This window comes from Cavia porcellus, unplaced genomic scaffold (genome assembly GCF_034190915.1).
Source record: "Cavia porcellus strain 051 isolate PalLab524CR breed Dunkin Hartley unplaced genomic scaffold, mCavPor4.1 scaffold_2, whole genome shotgun sequence".
In the NCBI taxonomy this organism is placed as follows: domain Eukaryota; kingdom Metazoa; phylum Chordata; class Mammalia; order Rodentia; family Caviidae; genus Cavia; species Cavia porcellus.
In genome coordinates, this window is record NW_026947485.1 from 101058086 (window position 1) to 101072049 (window position 13964).

Sequence of the window (13964 nt, forward strand, 5' to 3'; positions counted from 1 at the left end):
GGGGCAAAGGTCAGGAAGAAACCGCTTTTAGGACTGATTAGAACAAACATTCAGAGGATTCTCTTAGACCCCTGCTCTGCCTATATCAAGGGTGAGCCCACCAGGGTCTTCCTACCAAACTCCACAGTACCTAGTGGGTGACAGTGTGAGGTCACCAAATCTCACCAAATCTCACCAAAACTTAGCATCCCTGAGCTCACTGGGATGCCAGCTGAGGGAAGCCTGCTTTCCCTGTTTTACTAAGCGAGGATTTGTAGAACTAGGAACAAATGAGTAAAGACATTTTATCTTAAAATTTTAAACTAATTCAATCAAGGGTCATAGGAATATTTATAGTTGTGCAAAATTGAACAATAAGGGCTGGAGCGTGTGTGTTAATCTAGCTATTATGAGAGTTCCCGGCACTGGCAACACGCCAAAGTGCTCACAGGACCGCCTACAACAGCTCCCAGCTTCCTCGCTTTTGTCCCTTCTCCTCCCCCTCCTTCATTTCACACTTCGAATTCATGAGCACCATATCTTCTTTTGCTTTAACGATTATGCACAGATATCTTAGATTGCTGGAAAAAAGTCAAAAACCGTTTCGACAATGATTGAGGTTTTCAGCATTGTGGAAACAGACAATCATACACAATGGTAAGTTTTCCACTTTAATATTACTGGTTTCAGCTGTTTACAGAGTATAAAAGACATGGCCTTCCTAGTTCAAAAACGAATTAGCCGACGACTTCTGTGTGTGTTTAGCTTTACAACGATAACTCTGACTCACTGGGTTGTGCATTCATTTAGCTCCAATGCTTTGAGCTATCATATTGGGCTGTTACATTTCCCTTCCCAGGGCAAAACACAGACCACTGCAGAACTGGCATTTTGGGGTTGACAACTTCCTGTTATTAGCAGAGGAGCAGATCATTAGCAGTTGGTTGTTTCTGGCAGAGAGGGAAGTAAATAGCAGTGAGAATCTCTGAAAGTGCCCAGACAACGCCTTTGCTTTTTATAAAGTTAGGAGCGTGGCAAATCTTCCTGAGGAGACCATCCTTGCACACTTGCTGACGTTATGCACACCGTATCCTCTTGAGCAGGTTCTGTAGCCAACTGATTAATATTTTAAGCATGAAGACAACCTGCAGACCTTTGGAGGCTAATTGTTCTCCTTTCTTTGCCTCTTGAAAAAAAAAAAAGGCCAAATTCTTCTTAGCTAAAGAACTCCTTATAAATTCACATCTCTTTTGTGATATTATTCTATTTACTTCATTTCATCTGAGTTAAGCCCAGGTTTAGAAGGAAAAGAATTAGCTCTGTAAACAGTGGCTTCTGATAAGGTGTCTGCATTTTGGAGAGTGTGACCTGGTCAGTCTGTGGGTAGAATCTGCTGCCCAGAGAGCTCAGAGCCAGAAGGTGAGAGCAAATAAGCCCTTCGTTGGGCCACCACACTCCCCACCGAGAGCCTGGACAAAGGCATAGACAGGGAACAGGCATGTGCCTCAGAGGGGCCTGCCGTACATTTGGAAGTTTTATTTTTATTTATTGTTTGGTGGTGATTTAAATACCTCACACTGCCAAATCATACGCAGAAAAACAATTCCCACATTTGGCTTTTGTTATCAGCTCAGAGAATTAAGGTTATTTTTTTCCTTGACTTTTTTTCTTTTTTTCAAACAGCCCTAGTGTTTTGGCTGTCTTCCAGTTCAGGTAATTACATTCTGTCTTCCTAAATCCCCCTGAAACTCCAATTGGGCAAGCTGCTCTTCACTTCCCTCCTAAAAGCTGATGTGCGGGGTGCCTGGCATCAAATGGGGTGGCATTCCAATAGTGGGTCCCAAGGTGTTCTGCTGAAATGCCTTTCCAGTGGCTTCTGCGGGCAGAGCTTGCGTGCAAATGGAAGTAGTATTATTTATTGCCCTTTCCTATCAGCAGCTGCCAACCTGAAAGTATCTCTGAATGACATTTTAAAAATGAAGGCCAGGGTCATTAGGATGATTAGATAGATACTAGGGTCCATTTTGTTCACCTTTAGAATTATTGGGCTACTGAAAACGGACTTGGGGGTGACAGGAAGGAAGAGACTTGCTGTGACAGGAAATGTCCCCTTGCCAGTGTCTCAGCTTCCACGAAATGGCACTTTAAATTTTTTTTTTTTTTCATTTTTGGTGTATCCTGATTAAAACTAAGGAAGAGTTATGAGCTTTTGTTGTTGATTTTTGCTTTTGTTCTGTAAGGTTGGAAACAGAAGTGTGTTCCATTTGTAGGGATAAAATTATATCTTTAAAAAATTTGAGACTTAATTCACTTGATGTTAATTCTCCAAGTAATTATTGAGCATGTATCATGTCCCAAACCTTGCTAACGGCTTATTTTGAACACATAGGCATTTTTGCTTTTATGTTTTTCATGAATACTGTATTTATTTTAATTATGGCCACCTATGCTTTCAAAAAAGCATGGAAATAATTCCTTTAAAATATCACCTATACTGAAAAAAGCATGAAATAACATGTTTCTTTATGCAATATGTAATAATCCCCTAAGTAGAAAGCTTATTTTAGTGAAAAGTACATTTTCCAAGATTCAAACCAAAATGTACCAGAAATAGAATTTGGGATATATGCAGAAATTTAAAAATAAGAAAATACGATACATGAAAATCTCCTTCACTTTGAAGAAAAACGTGAGTAAAGAGATTTTTTTTTCTTTTTGAGTTACTCTTACAGATATAGGAAATAGTTATGTTCACCAATTTCATTGGCTTCTGAATCTCTACCACATAAAGTTTCTGTGAAGATGTGTCCAATACTCTAGTACCCTGACTCAGAGTTCAAGTATGAGTTTTTCCATATACCTGGAATTAAGCAAATCTTTCTGGCACTTTTAATTCATTTCCCCCTTTCCTACCAGGTGCCGTAAATTCATAGCATTCTTCATTTGTGCAGCAAGACCAAAGCCATACTGAAGGAAAAAAATCCGTCTGTCTGACACTGGGTCTCATCATCCTGTGTTCAGAAAATAATTTACTTTTGCCCTTTTACTTCCCCAAAGAATCATTCTTTATAAAGCACACAGACAATGTAGATTTTCAACACAAACTCTATTGGGTGCCCTTCCTGGGGCTTATAACTCTGGTGATTTGTATTTTTCCCTAACTACAGGGAAAACTGCAAATTAGCACACTTTAAGAAGTGAGTACACTTCCTCTGATTTACAAGGAAGAGTAGTGTGACTCTATAGCTCAGGAATCCAGTGGAATAAATTTATGGTTAGAGAAATTCGTGTTCTTAACGTGATGAAGGTCCTTTACCTTTTAACACGCTTCTCCGGTTAAGCTGAGCAGGACTCACAGGGAAATGGTTGTCTACAGCTGCCACAAATTGATTTATTCCCAGATGACAGAGCTGCAGACCAAATTGTTGGGAAGAAAGAATTCTTTAATTTTTGTATTTGTGGTTGTTGGTGCATTGTTTTCGCACCTTCCCAGTGTGAGTGGGTGGAGACTCACAGTGGCCTAGGTTGCCTGGGCTACCAGGGCAATTCTCTGCCCAGAGGAACTGCCCTCCTGATAATATGTCACACCACCACCTGATGGAGGGCTCATCTCTGAAGCCCCTCCCCAGGAATTTATAGCTCATGCCCTGTTTCCCTGGCATTTGCGAAATTCTCATTAAATGATCTGTGTGTGAAATTATGGAGTCAGCGTCCATGGTAATTCTGATTTGTGTTTGGAAAACTATATTTTCAGTAGCAGCTAAAATTACTTGCCTAGCCCCAGGGATGGATTTGGGTGCCTCACAGTCCCATCTGAAGCATGACAGAGGCACCTCCTGGACCCTGATGTCACCTTTGCCTCTCTGGAACTTCCCTGTCCATCTCTGCACAGGGATTTGAGCCAGATACCAATCAATGTGGATGCACATTTCTTCTTTCGGTAAAGATACCTACTGTGTGCAAAGCAGAGTGGAGAGAACAGATAGGGTCTCCATCCCAACCCGTTCACAGTAGAATGGGAAAGCTTGAAAATAAAACAAGCAGAGATTGCAGAGGAGATTATCAGATTTAATGATAGGTACCCCAAAAGAAAAGACCTAATGAGTTGGAAGAGAGGATGGGTCACTTGCTGCAGGAGATCCCTCAAAGAGAGGACAGGGAAGCAAAGGCATTTGGCCCCCAGTTCTTTTCTCTAGCAGGAGAAAACCTGGCTCAGTGCTGTGGAAGGGGACTCTGGCTCAGACTTGTCAGAGTGTGAGATTCAGTAGGGGTCAGCCAACACTAAAGCCTGTTCCTTGTTCAAGTGACTGTGGTCAGCGCTGGCTGGCTGGGTTCCCTCCTGCCCCTGTGGCTGTGCACTGTTTTGGGCATCAGAGCTCACGTTGAACTCTCCCTGTCCCTATGGCCCTGTCTAACACAATCCCATCCTTCTGCTTCCCTGGATTCCACAGCTGAGATCTAGTCAAGATGCCTGATTTTTGTAGGTCTGTGCCCACTGGCCTGAGCTTTTCCCTCCTCTCCAGCTGCTGCTCTAAACATATTCTATGGTTTACATTTTCTCCTGCATTCAAGATTTGACTTTCTATTTTTTTTTATAGCTTCAAGAGTAGATGTTTGGGTTCGAGATGTTTGCAGGTAATTGAGAATGGGGTTAAGGAAATCTAAAATACTTTCATGGTTTATGTAGTTTTCTCCCAGAGAAGATATTCACAAATATATTCAGTTTAAAAACAAACACACTGTTTTTTTTAAATAACTGAATTGTATGAAAAACATTTGCTTACCTCAATAAAGTTAAGAGACTTAAAAATTAACATAAAAAGCTCAGAGATATAAACAAAGAAGAAATAAAGGAGGAACAAGGAGATTCTGTCACCAATGGCTAACCATATTTCTTTTATTCCAGAAGTGTTTTTTGAACATGTATGAGACAGGCACTTTTCATTCTCTGCCCATATGACCCTCTGTCTCCTCCTCTTCCTGTAACTCCCTCTTGTCCTGCCCTGTCCATTCTCTTTCTTTATCAAGCACTTGTGGGTGTTGTACCCATCTGCCCCAGGTGAGACTGCTGGTTGCTGGGAGGCTGTGGTAGTGGAAATGTGTTTCCTTATCTCTATGAAGCACAACAACCTAGCTCCTGAAACAGCCAGGTACACATCAGCCTGAGTGGTGATGCTTTAGAAACACACACCTGTGCACAGGTGACCCCTGGTGCTGTGGGGTTCAGTTATCTGGGGATCCTCCTCAGCAGTGGGAGAGTCTGTGTTAGGCTTTGAAGACCCAGTGGAATTTTTCTGAAAGGAAGGTGCTTCCTAGATAAGGAAGCATTGTGCTCTAATACAAGAGGGGAAAACTGGGGAATGGTAAACTGTTTGCTCAGAGGCCCCCAGAATAATTCCTTGGAAAATCCTTGTTGAACTTTTATGAAACATTCAAAGAGCCTTCAGCACTCACTGGTCCCTTGAATAAGTGTCAAGCTCTGATTTTTGCTGTGAGCTTAGCGAATGATCATTCTGTAAGTAAACCTTGACACATGCAGCGTCTTCCATGCCTTGATCACACAATGTCATGACTCTAGGTGAAAGTGAAGATGCCTTAGAGCAAAGGGCCCCAGTGGCACATTTGACAGACACCCTTGAGCCAGGCCTGTGCTGGGTAGAGGGTTATCATGGAGGCTCAGAAATTCATTCAGGAAAGATTTGTGGGACTTTGACATCTATACATACATCATAGCATCCCGTCTCCTTGAAAAATTTGTGCCTGAAAGAGAAAACACTATGACTTTCACTAAGTTTTGTCTGCTTTTTATTATTTAGTGTATTCATATTGGACTTTCCAAGAAGATCTGTGGTAGAATTTGCTTGGCATCAATCCACCTCCTCCCAAAAGAATCCTATTTTCACTTTTGTACCTTTGTTCACATTAAAAAAAAATAAAAACAGAAACATGGTCACCTTGGTTTCTCACTTTTATACCAAAAGTCATGCATTTTATTATTTCCATGGTAAAATAAACTACTTTGTGTTTTTTCTTATTTAGTGTTCAGAGATTTGCTGATGCAAATATGCATCTTGAAATGACGCCTGTGTGAAGGTGTCCACTCATGGGTGCATCCTGTAGATCTGCAGTTTCTGTTACTTGAGCCCTGGATGTGCTGAGCAGTCAGTGTGCTTGATTCCTGCCCACATGTAGCTGACAGTCTAGGGGAGGGATTAGGAAATTCCATAGATAAGTGTATTAGGACATGGACTCTAGGAACCAAAAAAGAGATGAGAAGAAAGGTTGACGAAGGGGGAGATAATGCTTGCTGGAGGATTTGGGCAACTCTTGCTTGCAGTCTGTGTAAAATATCAAGAGAATGGAAGAAAAATGCCAAGGCAGGCAGAGAATATATAGTCTGCCTGCAAGGGGGTGCAGAGGTGCCTGAGATTGGTATGTCCAAGCTGAGGGGAGCAGAATGCATCCTCCGGATGCTGCTCAGAAGGTGGCTTTAGGCTGCAATGGTGAGAACCCCAGGCTGAGGGACATGATGACTTAGTCCATTTTGTGATATCATTAAACAATACTTGAGAATAGGTGCTTTTATGCAGAAGAGAGGTTTATTTGGCTTACAATTTTGGAAATCTTGCATATCATTGGATGTCATCCTGATGAGGGACCTCTGGCTGCATCAAAGCATGGCAGATGGCATCACATGGTGGGAGAGAGTTCTGTTAGATGGCTTGAGGTGAAGTAAGGGAGTCAGCAGAGGAAGCTAAACTTGCAATTTAACAACTGGCCCTTGTGGTAACTAATCCTGGCTTCTAAGATCTTATCCAGTCTGGGGAAAACTAATGTAGTGGTATGGTTTAGCCCACAAAGGCTTCAGGTGCTCACATGTGCATCTTGCGGAAGGTGATGGGTTGTAGGGGTGCTGTACTCACCGGTGGAATCATGCACTGGCGAGTTCAGGAGCTGAGTGTGCCTGGCCAGTAGAGGCAGGTTCTTTCCTTCTCTGGTCTGTGCTTCCTGGCCACCATACATGGGCAGCTTTCCTCTGTTATGCCCCCCTGCCATGCTCCTTCTGCTGTAAACCCAGCTGATCATGGACTGTAACTGTGAGCTCAAAGAAACCTCTCTTTCTTTAAGCTGTGGGTGTCAGATATTGTGTCTCAGCAAAGAGAAAGTGACTAAAACACCTAGTCTCTGGAGAAGAACGCTGATCCTCTAATGAATGCAGGGACCTCCTGACTCTTAGCACTTATTAAAGGCTCTGTCACCTCACTATTGTCACACAGTGGAGTTAAACCTCAACAAGAGTTTTGGCGTTTTGGCGGAGACAAATCACATCCAAACTGTAGCACATAGCGTCATTTATTTAACACTGATTTTGTTTATTTACAGGATTTGAGAAGGAAGTAGAAAGAGACAGTCATTTGATCTTCAAGAAGAGGGCTGTAGGAGAGAACTTAATTTAGGGACACAGCTGACATTAAAGAAAGGGAGGGAGGGACAAAGATGAACCACAGAGTCTCTTTAGGCATGCACACATGTGTGTGCACATGCAAACACACATGTACACACACACACACACACACACACACACACACACACACACACGCGCGCGCGCGCATTCATATCCATGCTCAGAGAAAGGTAATCCCACTGTGCTGGCTTCCCAGCCAGGACTCAGGCTGATATCTGCTTACTTCTGATTGGCACACACATGGTCTTTTGAAATCTAGGACAGATGCTGGATTCCTTCCTCTGTGCCAGCTTCTTTGTCGCAGAAATTCCAGCCGCCTGCAGGTGACAGAGGGAGGAGGATGGGTCTCTACAGGGTGGAGGTAGGACCAGCATCTGGACTGTGCTTCTCCAGTTTCTAGTCTCCACATAGTGCAGTTGCATTGCTTTCTTCTCCCCTGAGAGTTACACTCACACAGTCACACTCACACTCACTTCATTGAGACGCTGGGGCTGTATTCACCTGGGACTTCTGACTCGGCCTTCCAGATCATACCTAGTTCACACAAAAGCTTGAGCACACCGTGAGCTCCCTACTCACTGATTCTTCAATCCTGCATCATGATAGCAGCAGAGAAGCTGTGTGGCCACTCCCAGAGTGAAAGGACAATGGCGGCAGCACAAGTGAGGGGACATAGTACACTTCAGGACAGTAGTCCTTGTGTCACACGTACATCACCCATTCTTCAGGCTTTCAGTAACAGCATCTCTTGGGCCTTCTCACACAAGAAGAGCTGAAGCCTATTTGAATGCATGCTTTTCCCTACCCAGACCAAGCTCTGAAGAATTTCCAACCTTAGATCAGTACAGATAGTGAATCAACAGATCCTCACTAACTCTTCAAATTTCATTCCCTGTCTTCTAGTTCTAGGGAACTTGACTCCCTGGAGTCATTGCCTGGTTTCCTGTCATCTGGCTGATGACTTTGAGGACAGATAAGGCCACACTAGTAAGTGTCTACTGAGTGCCACTTCATGTACTAAATGCTAGGAAGGAAGAGGGAGGTGCCCCTGGTGGAGCACCACGAATGAGCTCTGCTCCAGAGCGTGCTATCAGCCGGACTCCATGGCGAGCTATCACTCACCCTATGGTGCTGAGGTGTGATGAGGGCAAAATTCATGTGTGTGGGGACGGTGATGGCTTGAGTCTGCCTTTCAAGAGCGAGGAGCAGGAGGATGGCTGACAGGAGAAGAGGCACTCTGAGGTGGATGAGCTGCAGACTGCAGGTAACTGCGAGCCGCTCTTCCCAGACAAGTGTTGTCTCAGAGAGACATCAGAAACTGGCAATAGGACCAGCAGTGTGGGAGCCTTGCCTCTGGCTGGCAGTCACTGCAAACTATCAAAGGTAGGGCTGTGGGGAAAGAAGGAGGAGAGACAGAAGGACCCAGAAGCCCTGACGTGTGTGTACTGTTCCCTTCCTGGCTGGGGGATAAAACTCCTCAGGAACAGCCATGCCCTACTCCCTGATATCTGCCTGTTTGGTGACAGGCACCTACTGAGGATATGTGGCTCTTTTTCTTGTCGAGTTGGACAGTGGTGATTGTCTTTTCACAGGAACCCAAAGGCCAACAGGATTCCTGTATGAGCAATTCTATTTGGGTGTTTTGGAATTGCACCATGGGGAAATGGCTGGGCCAGCTGCTGTCTATACCTGAAGTGGGCTGGCTCCAGAGGAAGCAGTCCAGTTCAGGTCAGTACTCATCTATCATGTGTCTGCTCTGTTGGCAGAGCCTAGAGTAGGTGGGGGGACTGAAGAGTTAGGGACAAGGAGATCTGCCTCTGACCCAAACTGTGTTGACCACACAGAGAGCAGACTCTACCACTGGGCAGTAGAATTGCATGGGTGGTGGGTGCCTGGTGGGTGGACCACCTTGGGGTCTTTGCCTTGTCAGGAGGTGGGAGTTGGGCCACATACTCTCTTGTTTGCTGAAGCAGTACTTCGCTCTTGGATGAGAGCTGTTGACATTAATAGCACAAATATAAAGTGAGTGGGTTTTCCTATTTTCCATGGCTCCTTCAAAGAATCTTAGAGTGGCTGCCTCCTGAGGAGCCCATGAGCCTGACCAGGGGCCCAAGTGCAACACTCAGCACTTGCATGCCAAGAGAAGGTCCCACGGTAGTGCCTGCTTTGAGGAGCCAACACAGGATGTCAGTGACATGGCCTTGTCCCTTCAACCTTCTTGGGACTTAACGGAGAATTCTGCAGGACAAGGGGCAGAATGGCGGGTGTTCAGGACAGGTGGACGTTGCCTTCTGGCCATTCCCAGGGATTGCTGGTTTGTCCATGACTCTAAAGGTCTTAGTGGCCCGTGAAGAAGGAAGAAAAGAAAGAGAAATCGAAGTCCAGCGGGAACATGAGCAGGACAGGAGGCTTGGGAAAACCAAAACAGGGTTTACTGAGGAAAGAATGCCTTGGGAAATAGATCACATTGGCCTTACCTTTAAGTATGAATACAATAAATCCTAACTTAGGAAGGCTTGCAGCACTGCCTAGAAAGCAGAATAGACAACTGGACCAGTCAGGATGCCAGTCAAGAGCATTCCCACCCAGGCTGAATTACCTTGCCAGTGTCTTTTAAGAGCTGCCCGTATTAGGAGAGATTCCAGTCCATACCCTCAGCCCCATATTCCAATTAGAAGCCTTGAGTCTGTGACATACTTGAAAATTCCCTAGCGATGGAGCAGGAGCAGCCCTATGGAGAGGAGCCTGCTTACAGAATGGTCTTCAAAGTGAGAAATTTTAGGGTTTGGTCTTCTGAGAAGGCCAATTTTTCAAAGGATTCTGAGTTTTCTGAATCCACTCAAATTTATTATTATTATATTTGACTTGAGTGGTGTGGTAAGCAGCGCTTGCCTCCTGGACAGTGGGGAGGGAGGGAGTCAAATCTGTTGCAAAGTCTAAATTTTGTCCTTTCAAAGGTAGACAACCGGGACATCAATATCCATTTCTTATGGATCACGACTTCTGAACTAAAGAATAAAAAATTTCAATCTTGGATAAAGAAATGAATTTGTTCACGAAAGTTCTAAGTATTACCGAATCGCAGCCGGATTATGAAAATCAAGTTTGCACACACACACAACTGAAATGGTAAACTTTACACGAAACAAAGGTTTCACACAGGCAGCGTATGCCTGATGGCTATTTACACATTTGTATATTCTTGGTATTGGAGTTTTCACAGCTTTGCTAAACTTCGTGACCTTTCTGGACACAATTTTTCAAATCGTGCCAGCACTTTTCCTCCAGTCCGGTGGAATGCGTGGGAGAAGAGGTCCCTGGAAGAAACGAACGTTGTTGGAGCTTGGGGAATTGGGTTTCTAGGTATCTCAATCAAGATCTCTCAGAAACTAGAGAAGGCGCCCTCTTGGGCCGGGCCCTTGGGCTCTCCTGAGGAATGCTTAACCAGCTGACACTCACATGTGCAAATACTGACTTCCAGGGTTTCAAGCAGGTCTGGCATTAAGTTGAAAATTGCACCCAGAAAGGCTGGACCAGCCCTCACGCAGATCTCAATTGTCTTAGGGACTGGGGGACCCCGAGCCTGCATGTGCAGCTCTGCCAGTGACCACAAAGCATAGCCAGCCCCTCCCCTGCCTGTCACCCTTCTGGTAAGGCCACGCGGGGTGCTCCGGGGCTCACTCCCTGGGGAAGCCCGAGGCCCAGCAGCCACACCGCAGGCTTTGCGTGCGCGCCTGCCGCCTGCCCGCTTCTGTCACCGCCACCCTGAGCCGCCAGTGCGCGTTTCTGTCGGTTAATTAGAAACCCAGTCGGTTGAGCCCCCGCTCGCCGGCCTGCGCGCCGCCCGCCAGGGGCGCCCTCCCTGCCGCCCGCCGGCCTTTGATCGCCCGAGGCCCGCGGCCGGCAGCCCGCAGCCCGCACCGCGGCGGGCAGGTGGCGGCAGCGGGGAGCGGCGGGCTCGGGCGCATGGGTCCCCGGGCCGCGGTGCGCTCCCCGCCACGCCGCACATCAAGGCTCGGCCGGCCGGCGGGCGCCTTCATTAGCAGCCTGAAATTATAATATTATGTTAAAGAACAAAGCTGCTCCCCAGAAAAATATGTGCTGCATATCTGACAAAGATAAATTGGATTATTCAAAATATTCTTGATGAAATGTTACATTTTGCAACTAATTATCAATCTGTTTTATCTGCAGACCAGCTGGGCATTTTTGTGCATGCAAGACCTGCCTTCACAATGATCTTAAGATGTCACTGTAGCGTTTACATCTTTTATTTCAAGATTTAAATAACTAGGAAGTAGCTAATGTAATTCACTGCTGAGAAGAAAGGCTAGCTCCTTGATTCCTTTCCAAAGCGATCTCCTCCTAATGAACTTCTTTGGACTGCGAGTAATGAGGCTTTATTCAAATAATGTTTAAGGAAGGCTCTGTCAGTGTAATCTCTATAAAAAAGGGACCAATGTTTAATACATTTAAAACATCTCTATTCATACGCTAGTAGCTCTTGCAAACCCACAATAGCACTTGCGAATGCCTGCTCTTTTGGAGGGGGGAGCCCAGAGGACTTGCCCAGCCAAATCCTCTCCTGGCCTCCCAAAGTGTTGGTTCTCACCCCTCCTTTTTGTTTGGTGTTTTCTAGCACTGATACGTTTAAGAGACTCTGGGTTGACATAAACCCTCACCATAAGAAGATTCAGCATTCTGCTCTTGTTTCCCATGAAAATCTCTCCTCTATCTTGTGGATTATGTCAATATAGTTTTCTTGTTTTGTGAGTATTTTTTTAGTTTGAGACAGCAGGAAAGGGGAATTAGATTCTAGGCCCTTCACACTTTCCTGGGGCTGGGTCTTGGGCTGGAAGACACCAGGCCTACGTGTGCAGCAGTCAATGCCCTGGTTTCTTTGTTGCAAATACATTTTCTATTTAGCTTAGGGAGATCCTGTATAAACACACAGAAGTGCTTTCTGGTTTATACTGATCTTCACTTTGCTGTAGCTCGGAGACAAACGTAAGAATACTCCCCGTTTGCTTAGTATTCTTTACTTTTTCATCTGCATGACTGCTCGAGGCCAAATTCCTCTGAGAAGGCAAGGCTGGGCTTCACCCCCATTCTATGGAGGAGGAAGCTGAGGCTGAGGAAGGAGATGTGACTTTGCTTCAGGAGACCCCCAGGGCTAAGGAAAGGCAGGAATCCCAGCCTTTCCAGTCCCCTACACCGATCAACAGTGCATGCCCCACTCAGAGGAAGATGAAAGATGGAGCTGTATCTGATGGGAAGAACCTGTCAGAATGAGGATTTTCCTTCTCAGCTGAGAGGTCTTCAAAGTGGCTGCTAGGGAGCATGCCAAGGAAAATCAAGCAGCCATTTTGCCACTGAAAATGACAGAACATACATTCTGCTTGCTTTCCTAATTGATATCATTGTGACTGCTTTTCCATAAAATTATCCCCAGACAGGTTCTCAGAACTGTCACTAAGCCATTTGAAATCTTTCATGAATCACATCTAGGTGTGCATTGCTCTCTGCATCACTTTCACCCCTTACTTTTTGGCTTGGTTAGAAAATGCCTTTTGTTCAGATTGTGAAAGAAAATTATACCTGACCTGGCTCTGCCTGATTTGACCCCTGGATATTCTTCTTTGGCTTTCCTATCTTGATGGTCAAATTGTAAGATGTAAAGGCTTTAAAGAGACTCGGTGTGGACTTCCTTATGTCTGTTTGATGGGAGTTTCATCTTCTGCTTTTAAAAGGCTTGTTTGCTGTCCAGATGTGTCATCAGTGGGAGCTGAAGCCTATCTGCAGCCAGAGGTGCTGGGCCCCTTGGAGCTGCAAGGAAATCCCTCCAGCTAGCAGATATTTTTAGTCAGCTCCTAGGTCTTTGCTGAAAGTGACTTTTGGACTTTCACCAGATAATGCCAAAAGGTCTGCATACCAAGAGACATCTGTCACAGCGGTTAGGATTAGGGTCCTATGAATTTTTCTAAAATTATATCTAATCTGAAAATAAGTTTAGTTATATTTTGGAAGCTGTAAAAACAGTTTCATTTGCTCTTCTGTAGCAGAGCTGTTGTGTGAATTATTTGACCAGCTGAACACCATGTGTTACAGGGGTCTTCTGGTTCCCTGAGCTGTGGCTTTCTTGTTCACTCAGACAGTGCCTCTGTCTTGCATTTGTGAGTGGCTGCTATGTGGTGTCCCCTGTAGTACTTGGAAGAGTTCCTTACTGATTCAGAAGCAGGCAGCCCTTTCTGTAAAGGGCCAGGCGGTCTCTTATACTTGGCAGGCTGCGCTGTCTCCTGCCCTTGCTTAGTTCGGCTGTTGAAGAGAGAAAGTTACTCATCAACATCTGGTAAGTGAGCATTTCCACAAAATTTTATTTATGGGTGCTAAAATTTGAATTTCATACATTTTCATATGTTGCAAAATATTCTTCTGTTTTTTTCCAGTGCACTTACAAGTGCAATACACATTTTTAGGCTGTGGGTTATACAAAAACAGATGAAGCTGGATTTGGCCTGGG

The 13964-nt window shown here is 45.0% G+C and overlaps 1 long non-coding RNA gene across 1 annotated transcript in view; it reads left to right on the forward strand.

Annotated features, from left to right (window-relative positions):
• The first annotated feature begins 506 nt into the window (after positions 1–506).
• Positions 507–13964, forward strand: part of LOC134472755 (uncharacterized) — a 52036-nt gene continuing 38578 nt past the window's right edge. Inside the window, exon 1 of the long non-coding RNA XR_010042713.1 lies at positions 507–636. This is a non-coding gene — a long non-coding RNA (uncharacterized LOC134472755). The remainder of the gene's footprint in view (positions 637–13964) is intronic.